This window comes from Manis javanica, chromosome 2 (genome assembly GCF_040802235.1).
Source record: "Manis javanica isolate MJ-LG chromosome 2, MJ_LKY, whole genome shotgun sequence".
Taxonomy (NCBI): domain Eukaryota; kingdom Metazoa; phylum Chordata; class Mammalia; order Pholidota; family Manidae; genus Manis; species Manis javanica.
In genome coordinates, this window is record NC_133157.1 from 203,680,581 (window position 1) to 203,696,012 (window position 15,432).

The window sequence follows — 15,432 nt, forward strand, 5'->3', positions numbered from 1 at the left end:
ATATCTTTCTCCCCCAGTATTTCATTTAATTAACCCAACAAACCTGTAATATAGGTGTTACCCACGTTTGAAGTTGAGCCCACAGAATCAAATGGATTTACTCAAGTCATTCACTTCACGTGTAGTAGAGGTGGGACCCAGATCAATTCCTATCAATTCAGACCGCAAATTCCTTATGCTTTTCACCGATATCTTATGCTACCTTCCAGTTATACATTGCTGCATAACAGATGACGCCAAAAACCTAGCGGCTCAAACTAATCATAATCATTACATTCATCACAAATCTGCCATTTGAGCAGGGCTTAGCAGGGCCAGTTCATCGCTGATCCATGCGGCATTGGTGTGGGAGACTCAGTTAGAGGCTGGAAGATCCATTTCCAGGACGGTTCACTCACATGGCTAGTTGGCATTGGCTGCTGTCTAAGACCTCAGCTCTGGCTGTGAGCTGGGGCCCATGTGGATATTTATACAGACTGGTTTCCTCACAGCACAGTCGCTGGATTCCAAGAGCAGGAGTCTAAAGAGAGAAGCAGCAGTGCATGGCATTTTCTATGATTTATCTCAGGAAGCAAAATAGCATCTTTTCAGCTCTACTCTATTGTTTGAGACAATCACAAAGTTCTCTCCAGTTTCAAAGGGAGGAGACACAGACTTGACCTGTTAGATGGGGAAGTGGCAAGACTCTAGAAAAGTGCTTGGAATAGGAGCTATGGTAGCAGCCATCTTTGTGATTTATAATTACTACACAGGGATATATCAGTGTACTGGTGAATTACAGTACCTACCCTCAGGAGGCTCAGACAGAGGGCAGACAGACCCATATGCATTTTTAAAAGTGGCAAATTCAACAATGGGGGAGAAAGTGTTAGGCTGAGACCAAATATCTATTGCTACACTTAGAATTTGGCAGCTTAGCATAACAATCAGTTGCTTTCTCACAGATTCAATGGGTTAGGAATTTGGGAGTGACTTGGATGGGTTATTCTGGTTTAGAGTCTCTCCTGAGGTTGCCATCAACACATCAGCCTGGACTGTAATCACTTAAACTCTTCACTGGGGCTGGAGAATCTGCTTCCAAGATGGTTGTTGGCAGGAGGGCTCGGTTGTTTGCTGTGTGGACCCCTCCTTCATGCTGCGTGAATGTTCTCACAGAATGACAACCGGATTCCCCCAGAGTGGGCCGTCTGAGAGGCAGAGCTAGAAGGAAGTCGAAATACCTTTCACGACCTGCTCATGGAAGTCACACACCATCACTTCCGTTATAATCTACTCATCAAGCCCACCCTCAAGGGGAAACAATTAAGGTCCACCTCTTAAAGGAAGATACAGTGAAGAATGTGTGAACATGTATTAAAGCTAGCACATTAGACCTTACTCATCATGCAATGAAAAGTGATCTAGGATTGAAGTAACAACCTGGTCAGATGTACTGAAGGTGGGTCACCCTTGTGGCAATATGCTGGATAGATTTGAGAAATAAAGACTCAAGGCAGGCAGACGAATTAGGAGAATCCTGAAATAGTCCAGGGGAGATCAGACAAGTCTGAGTCAGGGTAATGGGCAGTGGCAACACAGGAAGAGATGGACTGGAAAAAGAGTATGGAGGCAAAATCATGTTATGAGAGAAAGAAAAGCATCTTGAAGTTAAATGTCACATTTTAAATGAGTGTCTGACTGGCATGATGGCTACCAATCGAGATAGAAAATCCACAAGACAAATGAAATTGAAGAACAAGAGTAAGTTCAACATTGAAAATTTTGAGTTTGAATTTCCAGGTTTAGTGAATAATTGTTTTTTAGATTGTTGTTGCTATTTATTCTTTCCTTGTTTTGATAACAGCCTCTCTTTTGAGGGGGATCCCTCCCTCACCCACTGTTTAAACAGGGCTATCCCCAGTGGGGGTGACCAGGGCTGGCAAACCAGCTTTCCAAAATAAATAAATAAATCCCTAATTTTTTATGTGAATACTCCCACTTTTCCAATTTAATGCTACCCACAGTTTAATAACCAGTACAGAAAACTATTGAAATGTTGTAATTGACTGGGTCCAGCACAGCAGGGCCATATCCGTGGCTCAGAAAGAAGTCACATGACCCAAACAATGACTTTCTTCTGGTTACGGTGATGGGCTCAGAAGTGGACTTTCAGCCAGGCCCATGGAGATGCAATGAAATTCTTGCTCTACATCCTGGGAAAAAGTTTTCCCTTTCCCCTGATACACGTAATTAGGAGGTGATGCAATAGCAGTATTGCGCCACGTAAAGTCCCAGACTAGAGCCAACCCCATGCAAAACAGACCTGAGAGATGGAAAGAAAGTAAATCTAGCTGACATTATTTGAGCCATAAATCTACCTGTAGTTAAAACTAACTCTATTCATAGACTTTTCAGTTGAGTGAGCCAATAAATTCTCTTACTTTTTCTTCTTTTTTTTTCTTACTCTAAGTAAATCTTGTTTTGCCTTTCCTTTACTGAGATTTGGCAATCTCAGCTGATCTGCTGTCTGACATCCAAATGCTTGGTTATATCGATCTGGAGCTCGGCGGACAAGTTCAGGGTTGACAGGATTTAGTGCAAATTTAACCCATAAGAAGGAATAAGCTCACTAAGCGAGAGAACCATCCTGCTATTCATAATTTTCTTAAAATGTTATAGAATTAGAGATATGGGAGCAACACCAATCCAACTCCTTGTTTGAACATATGAAAACTGTACCCCTAAGAGTTTCAATACCTTGTCCAGGGTTACTTCATGACAGAGCCAGGACTAAACCCCGATTTCCTGCCCCCCACGTATCCCTTTTCCAAATCATTGCCAATGCTGAGGTAGTAGGATCTAATATAACTCAATAGTTAATTATGAATAATGAAATGTATAAGATTTTGTAGTTTAATAGTTTAAAATTTACTTACACCTGAAAAAAAGAAAAGAAAGCACTCTACTATTTCAAAGCACCTTGTATAATTTAATCTTTCTGCTAACCCTACAAATTAAGTGGGACAAGTGTTTTAGAGATAGAAAAATCTAGGCTTGGAGTGCTTGAATGAATTTTCCAAGGTCAAATAGCCAGTGAGGAGTAAAGCCAGTACTAGAATCTAAGACACATGATTGCTTCCTCCAATTATATCCCTTCTCCTCTCTTTCAAATTAATGATGCTTCCTTGCAAGTGCTTAAAGTGTAAATTAGATAGCACAGCCTTCCAGGATTTGAGATGACTTCTCATAAACTTCAAAAAAATATATTCTAAGATGTTCATATTCTGCACCATTTCTACAATTCTTTAGGCTGATAGAACTCAGTATACTTTGTTGTCAAGGCATCAAAACAGATGGTTTCACAGGAGGTATATTAGGTTCCAGGGCCACTGAAAAAATACCGAAAACTTGTCGGCTTACAACAATGGAAATTTATTCTTTCATAATTCTGGAGCCCAGAGGTCTACGGCCAGGGTCATACCCCCTGCAAAGGCTCTGAGGGAGAATCCATTCAAAGCCTCTTCCAGCCCCAAGTGGTAGCTGGCTTCCTTGGCTTGTGGGCACAGCACACCAATCTTCCCCCCCCTTTTCACATAGACATCCCATTGTGCCTGTTGCCTATATGTCTCCAATAAGGACACATGGCTTTGGACTGTGGGTCTACCCAGATAATCCAACATAATCTCCTTACCTCAATATTCTTAACTTAATTATATCTGCAAAGACTTTTTTTCCAAATAAGGTCACATTCACAGGTTCTGGGGATTAGAACATGGATATAGCTTTTGAGAAGTCACCATTCAGCCCACTGTGAGAGGTAAAACAGAATTTTTTTTTTTTAGAAAAGGTTTTTATCCAAAGTTCAGAAGCTTGATTCAAGTGGAATGAATCAAAAATCTGCACCACCAGCGATGACAAAGAATTCTTTTCCAGAGGTGGTCTTCAGCTCATTTATGTAGTAGTTTGAAAACATACAAGTGGTCCACGGTGTGTTATCCGAAAGGATGCCCTGCCATCATCTTTGTCAGCTAGCTGTGGCTCATGGGCTACTGGCTGAAAATGTAGTGACTTGCCTACATGCTTGGGCATGTGCCCTGTTTATATGACACCCTCAGCCAGACTGAGCATTGTGCCAACAGGCAGACTTGAAAAGCCACTGTTGAAACAAGAGCTCCTGTTTATCTCCGACCAACATAGCGAGCTCTCTGCGTCACTCACTCTCATGGAGAGAGTCAGCCGCTAGACCAGCTGTGCTTCTCCCGCTGTCCTTTCAAAGATTGATACCTGTTCGTTTCCAACCCCAGAGCTTTGTCTGTGTTGTGTCATGATCTGCACAACTCACCTGTAAGGTATCATCTTTCAGAGAATAGCAACACCTCTACAGCACATTTATTCTTCCATGGGAAAGATACCCTCTTGTCCACGCTATTGGGAAAGAAGAAAGAAAGAAATCACTGAGCATGATGGACATGTTCGGTTTGCCCCCAGAGCCACTCTCCATCCCTCTCCGCTCTTCTCCACAGCTCACCTCTTGTGACCTTAATGGACTCCCACCAAAAGACTTCAAGGTGGGTTTGGCCAATAAAGGCTCCCGAAGGAATTGGAGGGATAAAAGGAGAGAGGGAGGGAAGCTGCACTCTTCATTTCCCAGCCCCACCTAGGTTGTGGGGCACCTCTCCACACGGGGTCTCCACATTTCTCTGGCAGCTCTCTCGACAAGCCTTCTCTGTCTCCACATCCAGGAAACACCCCTGTTCAGACCTTCAGGCCTGAAGGGGGTAGCCTGAGTGTTGCATTGTCTTTTGTGGTTTTCTTACACCCTGTCTATATATTTTAAAAAATATTCCTGCTAGTATACTTCCCTCAAAGCTTCCTAATTTGATGAGCTGTTTCCTAAAGGGACTCAGCCCCTTTATCCCAGTGATTACAAGAGCCCTACAGTGTAAGCACTCTTAACCCATCCTATAGATGAGGAAACTGAAGCCGTAGAGGAGATATGACTTGCTCTAGGAGTTAAGATTCAAACCCAGATCTGTCTAACTTCATAGCCCTGGATTTTTCAGCTATTTTTTCCCAAGACTGAAGAAATGTCTTAAGGAGAAACAGAGTTTCAGGCACAAAAATGTCAGAATGGCTTAAGGGCTTTATTCAAAGTTAAACTTCATAAAGCCATTCTGAGGTTCTAATTCTTCAGTGTATGGCATGCAAACAAAACAGAACACAAAAACCTACAGAGCAGCCACAATAATTGGAATGTAATTTACACCCTTACTATATCTTCCTAAAGAAGGTCACGAGTAAATTACATTTATAATGCAGAGTCAAACTTCTTAACAGCCTCTTTCTTTCCTTCACCATTCTTTATGTCTATGCATCTCATATATGGCAGCTACCCACAAAATCTTTTTCCAATCCACCTCCAAGCTCTCAAGATTTCTCCCAAGAGACCTTCTAGTTCCTTCATTCTTTCTGGTTTTCTTTCCACCTCCTGACAATAACTCTCTACCTTTTTGGTGAAAATCCCACTTGTCTCTTCCAGGCTTTTCCAGATTTCCTTTGGACACTTTGTCCAATTAGCACAAGTAAAGAGCTATCAGAGCAATGCAAGCATCTTTTGGGGAGAGTGGGAGATTTCTTAATATTTTAAAATATTTGTTCTGCCATATAAGATAAATTTACTCAGTTTTCCACAAGGAAGATTTTGGTATTTCACATGAAATCTGCACTTAAGTACCTGGCACAATGGAAGGGGAGTGGGAGAGAGTGAATGGGATATTCAATTTATATCATATCATTTCCTCAATCTCCCAATGGGCTTATATAATACAAATACTTGTTTCAATTCAACTGTTTGGAACTCTACATATTTTATTTGAGAAACATCATTATAGACTACTTTTTTTATCCATTATAAATTGTATTTGCACATAAAATTATAATTCTTAATTAATACTGATTTACCCTATTAACAAATTCACCATCTCTTCTTCTAAGTCCCAGTCTCTAACCAGACAACTGCACAGCCATCCCAACGGGGCCGAAACAACCTTGACCTCTCAGACTGTGATCCTAAGAACCACTTCCCTTCATCGCTTTTTGAAAACACCTTAATCGGTAGAAACTCAGTAAAAAGTAGAATAAATCTGCAGTCAAGGCAAGCTCTTTGCACCAGAGCTTTTAAAAAATAACATTTATGCTTTGAAAATAGTTCATGTGTAAGTATTCTCTTTGGCAAGGCAAAATGGAGAGAAAAAAGAGATCGGTTAGCTGTAGGACTTAAAAGACAGACGCTCACAGGAACATGAGATAATAAACCAACTCATTCTCAGTCCATCTACATACAGTTCATAGGTACGACAAGAATCTTCATTTTCCTGGCCTTAAGAAAGATGTCAGCTAAAAGTGAGAAGCAGACAGTTTGTTGTTTTTCTAGGGTCCTGAAGGGTAGGGAGTAGGGAAAGCGGGAAGAGTATTGTTTTGCTGTGTGTGAGGCACACTGAGTAAGTTTGGAACTTTCCCTAGTTCACAAAAAGTAGGAAATGCAGAGGCTGGGGTTTGAAAATATGCATATGTATATTGTCTGGTCCCTCGGCTCCACCGTCCTACTAAATTGTCATGTCTGTAGAGCAGGTAGCTTGTCTGTCTGTTGCTGAATCCCCAGAGCCAAACATAAAAGGAGCTCGATAATATGCTAAATAAATGAACAAATGAATTCTTTCTGACTTCAGAGCTGAGGGTTATTCTACTCCACCTTATCTGTGGCAAGAAAAACAAAAGTCAAACAGCGGTTGCTCTTAGACTTTGAGACGTCTGCTCTGCAGTGTATTGGTATCTTCCAAGGGTAGAGTTTCTTCCTTTACAAACCAAACCTCCCCTGCCCAGAGAAGTTATCACTGAAAACTGCACAGCGCCATCAAACCGGAAAGGAAAACCACTTTTCCTGTTAGCAAACAAACCCTTTACCCTTAGTGATGATATGACCACTTAACCTCAACCCCCAGTTAAGTTGGGAACAAATTGGAAACCATAAAAAGTTCAGCAGAAATAACTGCATTATAATGAAAATTCCCATAAACACTTCATGCCGCTTTAGGTTTGTTTTGGGCTGTGTTTGGGCCAAAACCCAGTCAATCAACCAATTGTTAGCCCTACACGACACCAAGAGAATGGTTTATGTCTGACTTTTTTTTGTCATTGAATTGATGAATTGCTTTGGCATCAGGTAGGCAGCTTTTATCTTGGGAAATAATCACCTGCTACTGGGAGAGCTGCTCAGCTGTGTGGAAGCACTCTATCACCAGCCATGCGTAAGTGGTGCTGTCTGCAATTTGATAAACGTGCACAGAGGCTCAAAGGTCCCTGAACACAAGTCTGACATGTAAACACAATCAAATCATGCTATTAGCCAAGGGAACAAATTGTGATTGTTCATCCTTCTCTGTCTTTTTCAACTCCTCAGTGAAAAACCCTCATACCTCATTTCACGCCAGCAAAGTGAGGGGCGTTTTCTTGGATGGCATTAGAATAAACGTCAAATATTTCCCACCTGTTAAAAATGGAATTTTTTGATTGCAGAAAGCCACATTAAAACAAACAATTTCACAAGCAACTAGAGCAATATCAAAGACTCTGAAGCTCATTTTGAAATATTGCAGAGTACCTAAGGAATGCGGAAGAATAGAGCATTCTTTCAACTTTTGTCTACCAAAGCCTTTAGAATCAAAGAACTTCAGGATATGAAGATGCCATAGTTCAGGTCAGAAATGCCACACATACATACACACACACACACACACACACACACACACACACACACACACACACACACGTACACACAAATCCCTTCTCTAGACAACTAAGGACTAAAGTTAATTTTTCAACTTAATCTTTGCCAGCACTTGTAAAGCAGACAATATTATCTCCATTTTAAAGATTACAAAACTGAAGCAGAAAAATGAAGCACCTTGTTATGATATGTCCTATTTTGGTAAGTGCCAAAACTGGAACCCAATTTCACCTCTGAGTCTTAACTACTACACTGCCCCTCCTGTTTCTGTAATATTCCTGCTAATCTATGCTTGAATTCCTTATCTGACCATGAACTCAGCCCATCCAATCTTTAGACAACTCTGTTTGAATCAACTATTCTATGGAGCGAATTAAAAGTTGTCGTTCTATAACTCCTACCTACTGATCCTAGATCTGGCCTGGGTCCTGATTGAGTAAGTGCAATCCCTCTTCCAAGTGACAGGGTTTTGAATACTTAAAGCTCACAATTGTATCACCTGGAGCTTTCTTTCTTCTGGGTAAATTTGCCCAGATCCTACAGCCATCTCCCATATAATATGTTTTCCATTTCTTGTTTTCTATGTCATATGAGTTTATCTTTAAAATGATTCAGCTCTCATCTGGATTCACTACAAAGCAGAAATCTCACCATCCTCAGTCTATGAATGCAGCAAAAATATAATCAAAATTTCTCCACTTGTATCAATCCCATGATTTTTAAACACAGACACCCAGCCTTGCCTCTAAGCCCCCCAACCCTTACACACAGTGCCAAATCTCTAACAATGCTCTCCTAAAATAAAAATGCTAAGCAAATCCTATAGGAAATTAGTCAGAACACCCAACAGGACTCTATATCATGAAACTCAATCCACTTAAAGGTCCTGCCTCTCTCTCCAAAGCCTCATGGCCCAAGGATACCTTACCTCTAAGGAGTTCATAAACCCTTAAGTGCCTCCTACAAACCCAGTCATTTTCCCAGGTAAGTGGTCCCAAATGGCTTTCCTCACCAGAGTCATCATTATTGTTGATAAGGTACAGCCACCCATCACCCTTGCCATCACTGAGGAGACCTGCACATGGTCAGGCAGCTATTGTCAACTACAGAGAAGAGGATGTGGTCCTTATCAAAGGATGTGAAACAGCTTCATTATATATTCTTCTTTAGAAAACATCTAAGAATGTTAGTCCCCAAGCTAATATGTATGAGAAATATGCTTGCTTTAATTTCTGAACTTCATTGCTATTTTAAGTTCCCTTATTACTGGAGGTTTAATCTTAAGGCAGTTGAGGGGTCCCTCTCCTTTTTAAGGGGTGACCTGTAATCCGGGAGGAGTTTATAGGGAGCTAAGGCACTGTTGGCATGTGTGCTGGTGCTATTTGACCTCCAGCCATCTGTTGAGCCGGGTCCCTCCTGAGTCCTCCCTCCTGGTTTTCAGCCATTGATTCACTCACAGTTGGAATGTGTCATCTCCATTCTTGACCACAGGCTTACTCCTGGCCAACTTCCTAAGCAACCGGGATCATTCTTTATTCTCCTGCCACACAGAAATTCAGTAAGGCTGCTTATATCTCATTCTTTATTTACATTGTCCCCAAAAAATCTGGGGTAGTCTGTTCATACACACCCTCTCAGTTTCCCTTGGAATGCCTCGACTTTTGAAATACAAAAACAAGGAAAGACTCTCTTTCTCCTTCTGATGCACCATCATTTTCTTGAGATGTTGAGCTCAGCCCCTCCTTTATTTTACCTCAATAGCAGAAAGAAACACTAAGAATATAGACATTTAAATTGACATTCCAAAAAGCATCAGTCTTTGCAAGTATAAATTGAGGGCAAGTATAAGTTTCATAGCTGAACAGACTAAGAGAGGTTAAGTGAAATGCTCAAAATCACATTCCTACTAAATAGCAGAGTCAGAATTTAAAACCAAAGTATCTGACCCCTGAGCAATGCATTTAACCACCTTAGTGATGAGGTAAGAATGCAGGAAGAAAAGCCACAATGCAGGGCCACAGTGAGCTGTTACGCAGAAACAGAAACTGTATGGAGCCCAGGAGTGTGCAATGAATGGGGAGGGGAAAATGACAGGGCTCTGATCTAACTTTAAGAATACCTCTCTCTGGAGAAATGACATTTGAGCTGAGATCTGAAAGACTGTATAGGAGCTCACCAATCACCAGGAAGTTAGAATTGCACATGCAGAAGCTGTGAGGCAATGCTGATCACAGCATCCTGCAGATAGAAAGAAGGCGGAAATGCCCGGAGCAGAGAGTGCCAGGGAGATTGGTGAGGGCTGAGGCTAGAAGCCAAGCAGAAGCCACCTCTGGAGGGACCTTGGAAGGTATGTTGATGAATTTTTCTGGAAAGGCCTACCTCACAAGAGCCTCAAGTCCTGAGCATCTGAGCATACATCCCCTCTTCAAGCTTTCATCATGAATGAACTAATATGATTTCAAACTCACAGGGTATAGCATCTGGTTGGCTCAACTCGGGATAAGTGTCCCCTGCTTATCCAGTCAGCAGAAGGGTCAGGGTCACATGGTCCCCAGAGTCCATCAGTGTGAGGAAGGAGTGTCTACTATAATCAAATGACATGTATCAGCCCACAGATTCCTGCACTGACCAGCATCTCGGGAATTATGAGATTCCCAGACATACTTGTTTTACCTTAGTCAATGAGTTTTACTGTAAAGATAAAATGGGACATTAAGAAAACCGTGACATTCATTCAGTAAACAACTTTAGCTCCAGCAAGCCACTGTACACAGCAAAAATGATAGCCAGTCTGACTTGCGATCAGCTTCTCAGCAGCAAGCACCCAATTTAAACTCTCTGCCTTTAATGTTTCTTGGTGAGTCTCAGGCTCTGCTTCTTCCTCTCTGGTTATTACAACTTAACTCTCCTTGTGTCTCCTGTTCCAATTCCCCAACAGTAAAGACCAGATTGAACTGAAGTCACTTTCTGGTATATGATTTCCCTGTGGAGGAGGTCGTTTACCAGGACCAGGTAATTTCTGGGGATTAGCTAAAGAGGGCTGCCATCACTCCAGCCATTTCGTCTCCAATCGGTGCAAAGAGGCACAGTGCTGCCAGTACAGTACTGAACCTCTGTGGAATTTTTTAACAGTTTTAAGTGAGGAGATTTCATGAGAAAATCCAGATTTTCAGTTTTCCTTGAAAAACTGGAAGCACTAGCCACAGTCAACCAGTACTAACCAGCAACTGATCCGTTCAAAAGGCCCCTGATCTCTATAGTTTAACATAGTCCCTAAATGTCCCTACTGTCAAGTGGCTTCACTCACTTACTTCAAGCCTGATCCCTGGAGGCATTTAAGTTGGTAAACACTAAAGGAAGTGGTTATGTGCAGCCACTTTTCTCAAAAGGGAGTCTATGCTGAGGAAGGTATTTAAAAGAGTCACTAAACTATAGGACTGTTACAAGTTCAAGTTCAGAAACCATGCCTCATATAATTTCAGTGCTTCTCCTCTGGGAAAACTCGGAGATAAGTCTGGGAACACACTTGGCCAGTGTCCCTGCAACCTGCTGCCTTTAGGAAGCGATCCTTCACTATACCATGGTAGCCTAACTGGACTTGGCCTGAGCATTATAAAAAGGGTAAGGAGAGAGGAATGTTTGCCAGACAGTGGACCAAAGCCATCCCTCCTCTTAGGCCATCCTCCTCTGCCCTAATGATGCCTGTTACAAAACACAGTAACAATAGGGTCTCTTTGCCAAGCCACATGCTCCTTCTGGTTATCAGATGGCCCTGCGGGGCGGATACCTCATGCGGGTAAGATTAGGCACTCACAGTCTTACACTAGCACCTTCATGCTTCGGTCTTAAGAAGAAATGCCATGACTTGTAAAAACACATTTTCCGGGCCAAACTGGTGTCCACTTGCCTGCCAACAATATGACCTTGGGCATGTCACTTAATCTGTTTCAGCTTCCATTTCTTCATCCACAAAATGTAGATAATAATGTGACCTCAGGGAATACTCTGAAGACTAAATGCAATGATGTGTGTGTACACTTCCCTCTTCATCCATGTAGGCTGTAAAATAACTTCAAACCAGCTGTTGCAATATTTAAGTTAAATTAACCTCCACAACCCCAGCCCTCATCTTGTCATCATGAGAAGTTCCGACCTCCCCCAGGTCCCCACTTCCCTTCAGGCCTTCCTCAATCCAAATATTTAGCCCTGGTCTTGCGAAGAAAAGAGCTGCTCAGTCTTACACGCGGCTGGAGGACTTCAACGTGGCTGCAGCTGTTACTGTTTCAGGGTGAATGCCATCTGGCCTCCTTGGCGCGTTCACCCCGCAGGCATCTCCGAGGGCTGCCACGCGTCGCCGATCTCCCATCATTCACACCAAGGAGGGGCCGAGCTCGGTGCAGCTGCTACCATCAGCAGGCGCTGGCCTGGGTGCAGAAGGAACGCTTGTTGAGATGAAGAGTCTCTCTCCCCTGGAGGTACGCTGCTAGGGAAGCCTTGCCTGCCGCTCCCACCTCTTGGGTCGGTTCCCGTATCGCAGACTTGCAGTCCACCAGCCGCCGTCGCCGAAACACGCTCTCGGGCTCTCGGCCGTTCTCCCAAAGCGCACTGCCCATCTAACACTGCGGGGTCGGAAAGCATTTCCAAACTCAACAGCACGCTGTGACAGAACCATCCTCTCTTGTGATTCAAGCCCCCCAGGCCCCTGAAGGGAGAGAAAGACCCTCCCTCTCACACTCTGAAGCCATTCTCCTACGACTGGGTGAGTCTGTTCCATCCACGGGAAACCACACCCCAAGGGAAGGCCCGGGACCAGTGCCTGGCACAGAGTGGGCGTCCTCGCCGCATGTCCTTGTGATCACAGCCACCCCTGCATTCCTCTAGTGCCGCACACGTTTCAAACCACCCAAGACTGACTTGAGACAGGCTAACATGGGGGCTGTTTGCCCACTCAAGTTTGTGTTTTGTGGCTATTACATAGGAGAGGTGTGGCTATGGTGTCCTGACCTAAGGAAGATGGTAAAGTAGGTGAAGTAGGTATAGCAGGGGAGGGCCAGAGACTGGCTAAGAGCATGGATGCTGATCAACTAAGGCCGGGTCCCACTTATGCCATTCCCTGGACCTTGTGACCTTGGGCAAGTCACTTAATCTCCCTATGCCTTAGTTTCCCCATTTGCAAGATGAGACTGACATGAGGCTTGTATAAATTAATATATGTAAAGCCCTTAGAATAGTCCCTGCCATCCAAGAAGTACTAAGTAAGTGATATATATATATATATTTTTGGGAGGGGGTGGGGGAGAATTCCTGACATCCTATTCCTCCAATCCCTAGCTTGCATATGATGTAGAAACTTCCACTGAGAAGTGCTAACATGTCCCTTTGAAAATGGGAAAGAGGGAACTTCAGACGCTGCAACCAGCTGAGAAGACATGGCTTCCCAAATTATAGGCAGTCCTCATTTTTACATTGCACCAAAGCCAAAAATAAGTTGTCCATTTTGATGTCTGCCTGTAGTTTTGAAATACATTCTTGGCTGCTTGTTAATAAGAGGGAAGTTTCTGTGACTACTGAAATTGAAGGAGACCCAAACCGCATCAGCAGGCGCTTGCCTGGGTGCAGAAAGAAAGCTTGTGAGCACCAGGAGAGTCTTTCTCATCCAGTACGAGGCTCCACTGAAAGAGAGTCAGAGAAGAGTCAGGTAAATGAGGGACAAAATGCCAGATTGAATACAGATAAAGCTGATGCAGAAATGCAGCTTACACATACAGCTACACTGTTTCCTTCTGTTAAGCCCCGGAACTAGGACTGGGCAGATGCCTTCATTGCAATTCTGCTCTACCTCAGATCTCCTTCCTCCAGGATAAGGCGTTTGCTGCTAAGATCACATGAGAGCCCAAAGGAAACAAGAAACTGGGGCGGGGGGTGGGGGGCAGTGTTGGCAGCATTCTGGCAGCAGCTCCCAAAGACAAGGGCACTATGCAAGGCCCCGTTTCTCTTCCAAAATCACCAATAAAATACCACCCCTCCATCCCCAGATGGAGTGTCTAAGAGAGAGGGAAAGACGCTAATTGATGTCCCTCCATGTGGAGACATGAATGGAAACAGTGTTCTTTCCAACGGTGACATTCATGTGTGACTCTTCCCCTCTCCAGCCACGGGAGCTCAGCCACATGATTTAACCTTGCTGAACCTCATGACACTTCCAATGACACAAACAGCTTCCACTTCGCTTTTTGTTTCTCAGGTCCTTTCTGCCTCTGAAGGGGTCAGAGGCTCCTCAGTTTCCACAAATCCTCACAAAGGCCAGTGTTTCCCAGGCCCCTCTTCTCTTGGTTCTCTTCTCGCTCTGGACAGGCTTTCTGGATGGCCCTAAAAGTGTGAGTGGTTTCATGAAGCATTTATATTTCTTGTCCCATTTCTTGCCGCTGAATGTCAGGCTCATGTGTCTCAGTGAGTATCTCGCCTTCCCTGTCCCCTCTGCTTCTCATGAGGGCCTCAGATTTACCTCTGCGTTTCCAAGTCTCAAGACAGTGACACGGAGTAGACACTCAAAAGAAAAAATGGAGAAAGGTGACTGAAAGGATGCAACAGAGAAGGAAGGAGCAACGCAGATAGGGAAGAAGAAAGGGGAGTGGGAAGGGAAGCAAAGAAACCCGAAGTGCATTGTCTTCACTAGTAATGGAAAGGCGGAAGCATATATATGATATTCAGGCATGGTGCCAGTATGTAATGGCTTTCTGATCTTGGGACAGCTCCTTCAGCTTCTGAACTTCTATTTTCTCATCTATAAAAATGAGGTTATTCAATACATTACTATTTCAATGTATTGGTTTTAGAAGTAATCAAGCTAATGTTTGTGGAAGTGCCTAGTACATGTAATAAGCACTCAATAAATGTTAGTTTAATGTAGGTATAAGTCATCAATGTTCTGTCAACTGCTGCATTTCTTTAAAGACTTCATTGGACTGCACCCCGGTCTTGAAAACCCTGAAATTAATGAAGATGCATGGATGGGTCCACAACAGTCACCATACAGAGGTGTTCAGCTGGGGCTCTTCCTACAAAACCACATCGAACATATGAGTGTGGGCTGGCTCCAGTCTCTTGTCCGGTGAGTGGGGCACCACACACTCAGTGCTACAGTTACAGAGTCAGTGGTATAGTGGAGCAGCTCAGTGCTTATCTGATATCTTGATAATTATAAAGTGAGAAATGTAGCCCTAAATAGCTTCTGAAAACACTATGGCACAATGAGCATGATAGAGATCACGTCAGTATAGCTACCAAAACAGTTTCCCTTTCATGATTGAAAAAAAAAATTAACTTATTGATCTGAATTCCCCATTAAAATTCTCTGCAATAGAATGAATTTCAGAATCTCTCCCATTACTGTGAGTTTTGGATGCCAAAACCTGGAATCTGGCTTGGAGATAGGAAAGGATACAACCAGGAATCAGGCGCCCCGCCTCCTGTGCTGTCTTCCCCTCATTTGGAAACTAGTCTGGTGGGAAGCAGAAGCCCTCAGTATTATATGTTACCTTCAAAACAGACAAAGGGTATAACTTCCAGCCTTCATTCTAAAGAGGATATTGTGTCTGAGCTCCTGGAAGACAAAATTGCCTTAATATCTTGGAATCCTCACTTAGTCCCAAGACTAGCAACCAACA

General features: G+C 43.2%; 1 long non-coding RNA gene across 1 annotated transcript in view; it reads right to left on the reverse strand.

Moving 5' to 3' along the window:
* Positions 1-550: 550 nt before the first annotated feature.
* The window catches only part of LOC140847993 (uncharacterized), a 35,839-nt gene continuing 20,957 nt past the window's right edge, over positions 551-15,432 (reverse strand). Inside the window, exons 2-3 of the long non-coding RNA XR_012128400.1 lie at positions 4,322-4,404; positions 551-1,200 (exon numbers count right to left, since the gene is read on the reverse strand). This is a non-coding gene — a long non-coding RNA (uncharacterized lncRNA). The remainder of the gene's footprint in view (positions 1,201-4,321; positions 4,405-15,432) is intronic.